The following is an 11145-nucleotide window of genomic DNA, read 5'->3' as shown; positions in this document are numbered from 1 at the left end:
AGCAATCCCTTATCACCAAATCCTGAAACCAATATAACAAATCAGTTACTGAGTATCAATTTGCTCTAGTTAGTAAGTGCTGGGATACACACGGATGAATATGAAAGTTTCTATCTTGGTATCTATCTTAAGTATTCTCTACTTAAGTAGATGGTAGGGCAAGAAGGATGAGGAGAGAGAGACAGAGAAGGTATCCTATAGTAGTGGAAGCCAGGGGATTTACAGGCTAATTCTACCTTTGGAACCAATTAGGATAAACACATTTTTTTTGCCTCTTTTTCTGTCTCTAAAATATGAGTTAAGTAATCCTCAAAGTATAGTCTAGGGGGTCAAAACTATTTTCATAGTAATTTTAAAACACATTTGTCTTTTACAGTCATTCCCTCACAAATAGTTCTCCAAACTATAGGCCAAGTGATGACATCATCATTCTAACGGAATATAGTCGAATATTCTTGTGCTATCTGCACTCTTCAAAGGTAATAGGTTGAAAGGTAGAAGTATGTATCTTTTCCGAGATGAACTTAGATTGTTTCCAATACTCTTACTATGCTCTATTATAACCTCCTTGACATCCAACAAATTTTGAAATCCTTGTTTTCCTTGTATACATACAAAGACACAACTAAAAGGGGGTATACTGAAAGGCTGGTGGGAAACCCAGATAATAAACCCATTATTTATCAAAAGATGGATCACTGGCTTATAAAAAGGAGATCACAAGGCTTGCTTTCTGAACCCACCACCACACCATGTACGTCCAAAGATGTTGAAAAAAAAAATGAAACCGATACCTCAGAGAATTCTGTCTCATGGAAGGGAAGAACATATTGTGAAACACAAAACAGGCAAAGTGTAAATAACAAAAATATAACATGAGCTATCTTTATAGATGTTAACGACGACCTCACTGTGCCTCGTACAAGGAAGATTTTCGGGTATTATTGTGTGCAACATTTTGGTGCCAATTGAGACATCACTTTGAGACCAATCATTAAAAGTGTAAAGAAAAAGGAACTGAGTATTTTAACCATAGATTTGATAAACTCTTTAAAAGTCAAAAGCTGTTCGATACAGATTTTCAACCTAGAAACAAAGCAGCTACGGAAGCATCTCCCAGGGTAAGCATTTCATTGGTTTGTGAAGCACATGCGACACCTGATAAACAAGTAAATCCTGTATGGTTGATGGTGCCGAATGCCTGCTGCATGAAAAGTCCGTAAAAACAACAGCAACGGTGCCATTTTCCAGGGATACAGTAACTCAATCATTTAAAAACTTAGCTGCAAAGATTGCATTAATATCTCATTTGCAAAATTGTACTTACATTTTGCAAACGGGTGAATCCGAAGACGAGCTGGGCTTGCTGGTTTGCTTGCGGCCCTCCATCAGTATCTTTTTCTAGGGATGCTCAGCAAACTGATACAAAAAAGGGCTGAAATATTCAAATTTTGAATAATGCTTCGAACTTCATGATAGAGTCCTGGAACAATGGTTTTGACCCTTTCCTGTCTAGTGCAAAAGCGATGACGGGCCAGACCGCTGGGCTGTAGCAGAGGGATCCAACCAATGGTACCAAACTTCTCCCAGTCGTTACATTTTTCCACTGATAGGCGCTCCGAGGAACAAATAATAATCTAAAAATAAAAATAAATGCCAGTTTCATTAAGAGTGCTCTTGATGAATCAAAATTTTAATTTTGCCAAAGACCAACCCTCAGTATTCTGTGTGACAAAATGTGAGGTATACAGGAAGCATTTTTTTTTAAAAGATTTTATTTATTTATTTGACAGAGACAGAGACAGCCAGCGAGAGAGGGAACACAAGCAGGGGGAGTGGGAGAGGAAGAAGCAGGCTCCCAGCGGAGGAGCCTGACTTGGGGTTCGATCCCAGGACTCCGGGATCACGCCCTGAGCCGAAGGCAGACGCTTAACCGCTGTGCCACCCAGGCGCCCCTACAGGAAGCATTTTTGCTGAATTTCGAAGCGCTTGGATTGTTGAGGAAAAGCGCTTGTGGGCAACTGTTGAGTTAAGAGCTCAACCAACTGCTTTCTTTCACAGAGCAGGATCTCGGTTTGAAAAACTCCTGACAGACAAACTACGGTTATTCAGACTTGGACATTTGGCAGACAGTTTCTTCAAAATGAACAAAGTGAGGTTGTCACTTTGAGGAAAACAACTGACAATATGGGCTGCCGACTGTAGAATCTGAAGTTGCGAGAGCAAACGGGAATTTTGGAAATTTTTATAAGCACCACTGTGAGCTTGACATCATGCATTTTTCTAATGAGACTGGTGGCAATATTTATGTATGTGATTTTTGATATTTTAATGAGATGTGCAATATTTAGGAGATCTGCATAACTTAGCAAGGCGGGATTTTCCAAATGCTTGATTCATGATGTTATGAAATCACCCGTGGCTGAAGGATCTGTTCAAAGCTCAAGTTAGACCCATAATTTTAATGAAACGGAATATAAAAAGTTTATTGATTCGATTCCAGATTCCACATCGAATCTAATCTTTAAGAAACTACCTCCTGGGGGCGCCTGGGTGGCACAGCGGTTAAGCGCCTGCCTTCGGCTCAGGGCGTGATCCCGGCGTTCTGGGATCGAGCCCCACATCAGGCTCCTCTGCTGGGAGCCTGCTCTTCCTCTCCCACTCCCCCTGCTTGTGTTCCCTCTCTCGCTGGCTGTCTCTATCTCTGTCAAATAAAAAAAAAAATCTTTATAAAAAAAAAAAAAAAAGAAAGAAACTACCTCCTGTCTTCCCCTGGCAAGAGCAGAGAGATTGCACGCTCAGGAGCCTAAGACTATTTCAAAATTTTTCTTGCATTGTGCCTGCTAAAATCCCATTAGAAAAACTAATCACACAGGAGAGCCCAGAGTCAGAGTGGAGGAAGGAGGGGGAGAACAGCAAAGTTACACAGCCAACAGTGTGGCTATAGGGTGGGGTGGTGTATCAAGGCCATTTTTGCAATCAGCTGAGCTATAAGGATCATGGAACCTGACACTCCATGCTAAGTGGTTTGCATAAATTAGATCAAATCCTGACAGTAACCCTATAATGTGGGTGTTTGTGTAAATAAGGAGCCTGGATCACAATGGGATCTTTGCACAAACTCGATCAAACAAAAGTATATTTCTTCAGTCACGTACCTGGGAAGTGAACCAGTTAGGGTTGTCTAACATGTCTGAGAGGTTGGATGGATCTAGAAGACCACTGTCTATAGCACTCAGTTTGGGTTTCCTCGATACGCTGAATCTATTTTGCAGATGACATTTTTTCTGAAGCCAAAGAGTTGTCTCATAGCAACTCCAGTTTACGTGGTCCTCTGAGTTTGTAATCCTGGGGGAAGACAGGGTATCTCTCCCAATCGATTTGTTCCCAATGTCCCTAGGAGGCTCTCACTGGCCTGACATCGATTGTTCATGCCTGAAAAGGAGTCCCAAAGCCAAGAGGGTTTGCAAACTACTGAACAAGGTCATTGCTAAGGTCCCTTCAGTTCTAAAATTCTAAAATTATTCTGGTATTTTTTGCTGTCTCCTAGTTGTTTTATGGTAGACAACACATTTAGAAATAGTAGGATCCGATCATTACAGTATATTTATTGTATCTCACGATATGCCCCACTCACAATGAGCTGGGACAAGTACACACTAAGTACCCAGGACCACTTGGAAGCTGGCTGCAAGAGGAGGCTGGATGGACCAAGCAGACACCACAGTTCTAACCTCGTCTCGTTCCTAAAATTAAACAGCAAAAGTAGGTTTGTCTTGTAAGAGGACTGTGTTGCCTGTAGAATCACTTCTTGGGTAGGAAATCTAAATTCACCAATTGGTTTTATTATGTATGCTTAGATACTCTCTCATTTTTTTCTATCTCAAAAGGAAATCCCAGCTTAAGGAGGGTCAGTAAGTTCATCCCTTATGTCGGATCCAGCCAACCTGTGGGAGCTGCCAGGATGGGCAGACTGTGAAAGGTCTTGAGGCCAGGAAGAAGGTGGTGTCGACAGAAATGTCGGCCATGGATACAGAAGAGAGGAATGGTGGATATATGCCATTCCTAACTCAGCTTGGCTTTGCCTTCAGGATCCAGCTAAAACTCCAGACCTCTTTATGTAAGAAACATCACTGGAAGAGGCATAAGCACCGTGCGAGTTACCTAGAGGCTACCACAAAAAATAGGATTTAATAATTTAAGCAGAAATAAGCAGTACCTACTGAACTAATTTTATAAACTCGAACCTAACAGTCACAAATGTCTCAACCTTCGTTCATTCTATAAACATTGATTAAAAGCCTACTTTAGTCCATGCACTGTCCCAGGTCCTAGGGAAAACGAGAGGTCTTCAATTGGCTCCATGTCCCCAGACACCATACAGTCTAAGGTCAAAAAGCCTTAAACTTAGTGTTCTGTGAAAGGACTAGCCCTGGCCTTAGGTAAGTTTTGAAGGGCATGTTTTATGTTATTACTGCTAAACAATGAAGTTGACCCAATAGAATTAATATTACGGCATTCTCTAACCTAAAGGCAACGTTTTAACATCCACAATAGCTTTTTATTCTTAGACTCTACATACTTTTGGCAGAGGCTCTGAAGGAAATTATGCACACCATTACCTTTATACGTACAAATTATCCACTGCTGTCTTCTCTAATGAGAATAGGACTTACAACTTTGACTTGCTTGAAATGAGACCCATTATATCCTATAGCAGATATGTAGCTGGATGGGTTAAAACAAGCTCCTACGTTCTGATGGCTTTTATTCTTCTGTTTTGACACGTCTCAGGGCTGCATGTTACAAACAGAAGGACTAACCGTGGTAGTCTTCACAGGCTCGTGTAATATGTGATGGGTGATTTCTGCACTGTCATTAATATTTTGGATTCCCACTCGTTGATTTGGCAAAGAAAAAAGGAGTAGTCCGTGTTTGACAGTGGCGATCCTGACTGGCTGCTCTAATTAGGTTGAAAGAGAACACTTGTTCTCCAAAGTCCTGCTGGGGACACAGGTCACGATGAAGTTTTTACCTGCCTAGTCATGGTTGTTACACGGCAAGTGCGATCTCACCTTTGCAGGAGTCTTGAAGTAAGCCATGGACAATAGTGAACACACACACACTAAAATGCTTCCAGAATGTTCTTGACGGAGCCAGCTGTGTTTGTCTGCAGACTACTGTGTAGCGACCACAGGGACAGGAAGATAAATAAGCAGTCAGAAAGATGACGATCCATTACAAGAACACATCACCTGACTCTTGAATTGTATTTTCTGTTAAAATTTCCCACGTGTCTTTGTGTGTGGGAGGCTGTGTGCCTAAAGGAAAGATCATGGAATTTCAGTCAAGCAGCCATGGATGCAAGTTCTCGTTCTCTATTTACGAGCTGTGTGATCTTAGGAGTTTTACCCTGTGTATGTGTAATTTCTCCTCTGTACAACTCGGAGAGTGAGGCTTACCCCACAGGGTGGTTGTAGAGGCAAAAAAATAGATGTAAGCTGATGGGCACCACGCTGGCACTCAACAGATGTTTTTCTCCTTCCTCCTGAATCTCTATCACTTAATAGAACGTTCGCGTTAAGAGGTATTTTTGTTCACCCACCAACTTTTTATAGTTTTCAGTGCCTTTGATAACTAAATACTGGTCGCTGGGTTGGTTGGTTTGTTTTTTGTTTTTTAAACATTTTATTTATTTATTCGACAGAGAGAGAGACAGCCAGCGAGAGAGGGAACACAAACAGGGGGAGTGGGAGAGGAAGAAGCAGGCTCCCAGCAGAGGAGCCTGATGCGGGGCTCGATCCCAGAACGCCGGGATCACGCCCTGAGCCGAAGGCAGACGCTGAACCGCTGTGCCACCCAGGCGCCCCTGGTTGGTTTGTTTTTAATACAAGTACCCAATAAAACAATGAAGTGGGATGTGTAAAGATTTTACTGTATTATTTTTAACATTCTATCCATGACAATTATTCTGCCTCTCTCTTACCACTCTCTGTTCTTTTCAGTAGACAAACACTCAGGCCGGAGCTATTTATCTTCACCTTTGCTGCTGGTGGGGCGACTTGCTCTGCGCAGTCGAGACTGAAAAGAACAATGGCCTGTCATTTCTCCCACTCTGCTTAGCAGGCTCATCTGTCTTCTGGCCGCTGACACCGGCTGCCGTTGGCCACTCATGGCTGGGCAGAGCTGTGGTGGTTTTAGAACCCACAGAGGATGCGAAGACCATTTGTTCTTTTATTCTAGTTCTTACATGGAACCCTGGCCAATTTGACTCTGGCAAACTCAGCATGGTGGGGAGAAACCTTGTGGTGTTTCCCCAGCGCTGCCAGACCCTCTGCCACCCAAACCACCAACGGTCAGCTCTGGCTGATGCTCATCTCTCAGAAGGGCCAAAGAGTTATTTTAGGCAAGGACTAGAGAGGTCCATGAAGAATGGACAAGGAGAGTTCTGTTTTCCCTTAGTCTAAGCAACAGAGCTCTCTGTCCTCCTCCTCTGTGCCCCCCAAATAGGGATGATCCAAAGTTATCTCAGTACTCATAAGGGATAGATTGTGGCTGAATGTGGCCAATGGCTACTGGAGGGGCAGGCAAGATGGGGGAAGTGGTTTCTCAAATGTCAGGAGCCAATGGAACTTGAGCTTGACCCAAATGTGTCTAATGGCAATTCTTCTCCATCTCCGTCAGTGGTTATGGGGGGCGGGGGGATTTTTCTGGTACCTCTGTGCAAATTGGAAAACCAGCTAAAAACCTTTTTTAAATTTTGTTAAAGATTTTATTTATTTATTTATTTATCTATTTGACAGAGAGAGACAGCGAGAGGGGGACCACAAGCAAGGGGAGTGTGAGAGGGAGAAGCAGGCTTCCCGCCGAGCAGGAAGCCCAATGTGGGGCTCCATCCCAGGACCCTGGGATCATGACCTGAGCCGAAGGCAGACACTTAATGGCTGAGCCACCCAGGCGTCCCCCAGCTAAAAACCTCTTAATTTGTCCGACCAATTGTTCATGTTTCAGTGAAAAGAATTTTTAAGTTGTCCAATTTTAATAAATTCATATTTTGGCAAAAAAAATTCTTGAGGAGTAATTTTCCACAGGTGGCCTTAATTTCTGTATTTTTCCCCTGTGAGTTGCAAAGTAGGCTATTCACGGTTTCTTACTATTTTAATAAGTATAGTTTTGTTGTTTAAGTGCGACGTTGGGTTTTGAGAAAATTTGTATTGTGACTGCTTTAGACAAGCAGCCCCAGGCATTGGAAAGAATACAGACTTTAAAGCCAGAAGAGAGATTGTGCTTCAAACCTTGGCTCAGTTTTTCTTTTTGTGACCATGGAAAGTCACTCAGCCTCTCAGAGATTCTATTTTTCATATTCTATTTCTTTGTCTATAAAATGGGGACAACGATATTCAAGTGACTTTCATTATATATTCTAGATTCTTCCCTTTGGGTATCTTTCTCTTCCACCCATTTTTTATAGATTCGGAGTTAACCCCAAAATAGGTTGGAAAATGATCTAATCTTTTCTAGAGGCTCCATCTTCTTGGTCATGATCATTAGTTCAGGAAATCCAGGTCCAGCTAATGAAGGAGCACCAAGGACTTTTCAGCCAGACCCTTTGGGAAGACACCTTCCCCACATCTGGAATTGCAAAGAGGATGACTGATTCATCTGTATTCGCTCAGAGCTTGCTCAGTTTTAGCACTGAAGGTCCCACAACCCAGGAAAGCTCTCAATCCTAGACACACTAGGGTGGTTGGTCACCCAAGCTGCAAGCTGTGAGGAGGATTTAAACCTGGAATCACTACCAGGGACTTCATGGGAAAAAACTGTCTCCACAATCAATCCAACACATGGAGGGAAATAGTTGAGAGACGGAAAGAGACAGAGCATCAGAGATCACATTTGGACCCCCATATTCAACCTTGCCACAACTCAGACATGTTAAGTCGCCTTGAATGGTTTGCTTCCCAGTTAAATTGACTTTTGCTTGAAATTGTTCCTATGGGCCCTCTGTCACTTGCAATCAATCCTTATTGTTATAGTAGTGGATTATTGTCAGGATTTATACAGATTAGCCGGATTTATACAAAGCACCAAGCAGAGAGAGAGAGAGAGAGAGAGAGAGAGAGACTCCAGGATCATCATCATAGCTCTGGTTAATAACAAAAAAAAGACCCTGACTTATCATCCCTTCCTACCTATCCATGCCCTTCTCCGTGTAACTTTAACAGCTTCCCACGCTCACTTGTCACTTCTTTTAGCCAGTGGATGTTAGCAGACATGAAGCTGGGGAGACTGAACTTATAGCTGTCTCTCTCTCTCATCGCTAAGACAAGGGCATGCCTTGAAGGATGAGCTCTTCTATTGCAAGATAAGCCCCATGGAACAGAGCCCATCAGCCAACAGCCAGCTAAACCCCACAGATCCTAAACCCCATTCGATCACGGGCTAAATAAATTTGCCTTCGAGTTTGGGGATAACTTAGGCCAGCACTACTGTGGCCACAGATAACTGACAAAGAGGTCAACATCTATGGAATGCTGACTGTGTGCTGGGTACTGATCTAGGGGCTTTTATATATATTATATAACTTAATTATTTATATAATATATAAATATGTATTTGTGTTACATACTTTAATCATCAGAACAACTTCCTGAGATATTAACTTCACTTTCCAGACAAGAAAATTGAGGCGCAGTGAAGAAACCTGCTTGTAGACAGCAGAGCCAGGGCTCAGATATTAGGCAGTTTGACTCTAGAGCACTTTTAACCACAGTGCCGTAATCCTGGTCTTTACTGCTCTGCTCCTGATAAGCACACAATAAATCAGTATCTGAGACAGCAGGCCATGGTACACTAGGGGGTCATGAAGTCAATCGATTGCATCATAACCAGCATTTAGAAACACAGAATAGAAAATATCAGAGTAAGGTTTCATGAAACATAGGTTGGTTTTGTATATATTCATATTTATGTTCATACATCCTGAGAAATGCCTTTTTTTTTTACAAGAAGCAGTCAAAAAGCTTGAAAGCCATTGCGATTCATGTTAGCGATCCCTAGCATTATTTCTAAACACTATTAATTAGCCGAATATTGTTTAAATCATGTTTTTATCCCACTCCCCACCTGCCCACCACTGGTTCTTACTCTGGAAAATAAAGACCAGTGTCCTGACCTCCCTAGAACAGAGGAGGTGGTGTTCTCGTAGTCCCTTTAGAGCTGCCATATTTCAGATATCACCATCTGAACCTGCTTTCTCTCCTCTCAGGAGACAGCAAATCCCATTGCTCTGTGAGCCCCCTGGATTCCTTTGTGCTAAATGAATATTCTTCAACCAGCCCAGTCAGACCCACAGCCATAAGACCAGGCAGGGCAACCCCACCCCAAGAAGACTGTGTACTGGCTGGGGATACGGACTTTTAGATTGAAATGGAAGTTTTTACGTTGCCTTTTTCCTTCAAGAGGTCTCTGGTGGCTTCAGTGTTTTAATCAGTCTGGGAGCTCTGTAACTAAAATTTATATCAAGTCAGCCACACACCAAGGAGTCATTAAAATCAATGTGGTAATTGATAGGTAGTGAGTGGCCATGTTGGACACATCATTTTGCCTGTTTTCTCTCTGTTAAATAGCGCCAAGCAAGCAGAAAGACAGGAAGAGATGTGAAAGGTAAAAAATTATGACATAAATAATTCTTCTCCACAATCGTGGTTGTCTGCTAGTCTCGACTTGCAGGGGTCCAGCCAGCACTTTTCATCTTCTTCATTGATAACGGAATCCTCTCATGTAGATGGACATGTTTGACAATTCTATTTTGAAGCCCCATTTAGACCAGTTTAATGAGTATATGATGGAGAATGGAGAATACCCTCAGGGTAATGTCGGCATACTGTATCTTCCCGCGAAAACCAATCAGGGAACTAAATACAAGGAAACTGACTTTGCTGCCAAGGTGGGGGTGTTGACATCTACGCTGATGGCTATGTAATGAAATGCTGGCTTTTTGGTGAGCAAGGTGATACCTTACACTGTAGGCACTTCCGTTTTGATTACCTGGAAGGATCATTCCTCCCGCTCTCCTCTGTGTGGTAATGGCATGGTCTTCCATTCAAACACAAACCTTCCATAGGTTTCTCAACTTTCACCGGAGGACACTGAAAGGACCCTACCTCCAGCTGGGTTTCCTGAGTCCCACGGTTCTGAGTTCACCCGGAAATACAACAGCTGCTTTGCAGGCCAAGGTCCCACTCGGGATTCTCTGCCTCCCCTCTAGGGATGTGGAATCGTATCTTAATCAGGGGTTAAAAAATTGTGCAAAGTCAAAAATCTCCCTGGAAAAAACCCCTGAAGTTACCATAAGGTACAGTGTTATTCTATCCATCATTAGGGCCAATAGTCAGCTTTTCTTCCAGCCCTGGAACAGATGGCTGGTTCTGCGGTTCACACCAGATGAAGCAGTTGGCTTGCACTGAGAAGCCATGTTGTTTGAGAAATACATCACTTTATACACCAGATCAGACCTCAGGACAAGAAGAGTCTCAACTCAACAAGGAGCACCAGGGACATGAAATCAGCTGAAAGACAGATTCGTGTCTACCCCCTCAGCCTTATTGTGGAGGGCACGTCCATTTAGTGAATGGCTCAGTGTTCAACTGTTTTCTTGTCTTCCTCAAATCCCGTGAAGCCAGACTTCACTAGCATGGAAATTTTGGCAGCCTAGTTAAAGGGAATTAGAAGGCTCAAAATGGCACGAAACAAGTCATGAACAATTGCAACACCGTCACTGCGACAGTGCAACCTTGTCTTACAGCGTTGAGAAGGGTCTTCAATTAGCAAGCTATTCACTTGACCTTCGTCTGCGCTCCGGGGCAGTGTGAACAGCACCTTCCTCGGCTCTAACCATGCTCTCGGATACCGAATAAACACCTTTCTCCTTCAGCCTTTATCCAGTCCAGGCTTCACTTGAAGCTACTTCCAGTGGGGTACTGGTAAACCAGTTCTTTGAGGGAAAAAAGAAAACCCTTATATGTGGTTTTTGCTGATTTCCATAGTGTAAATACTTCCACCAAGACTTTTAAGCCAACAACATGAAGTCACTGAGCGTGAACTTGGAAAGACATGAGCATAATCCATTTTCTGGAGCTGGTT

This window comes from Ursus maritimus, unplaced genomic scaffold, assembly GCF_017311325.1.
Source record: "Ursus maritimus isolate PB19 unplaced genomic scaffold, ASM1731132v1 scaffold_14, whole genome shotgun sequence".
NCBI lineage: Eukaryota > Metazoa > Chordata > Mammalia > Carnivora > Ursidae > Ursus > Ursus maritimus.
The sequence above is the reverse complement of the archived record's forward strand: the minus strand, read 5'-3'. Positions refer to the sequence as shown.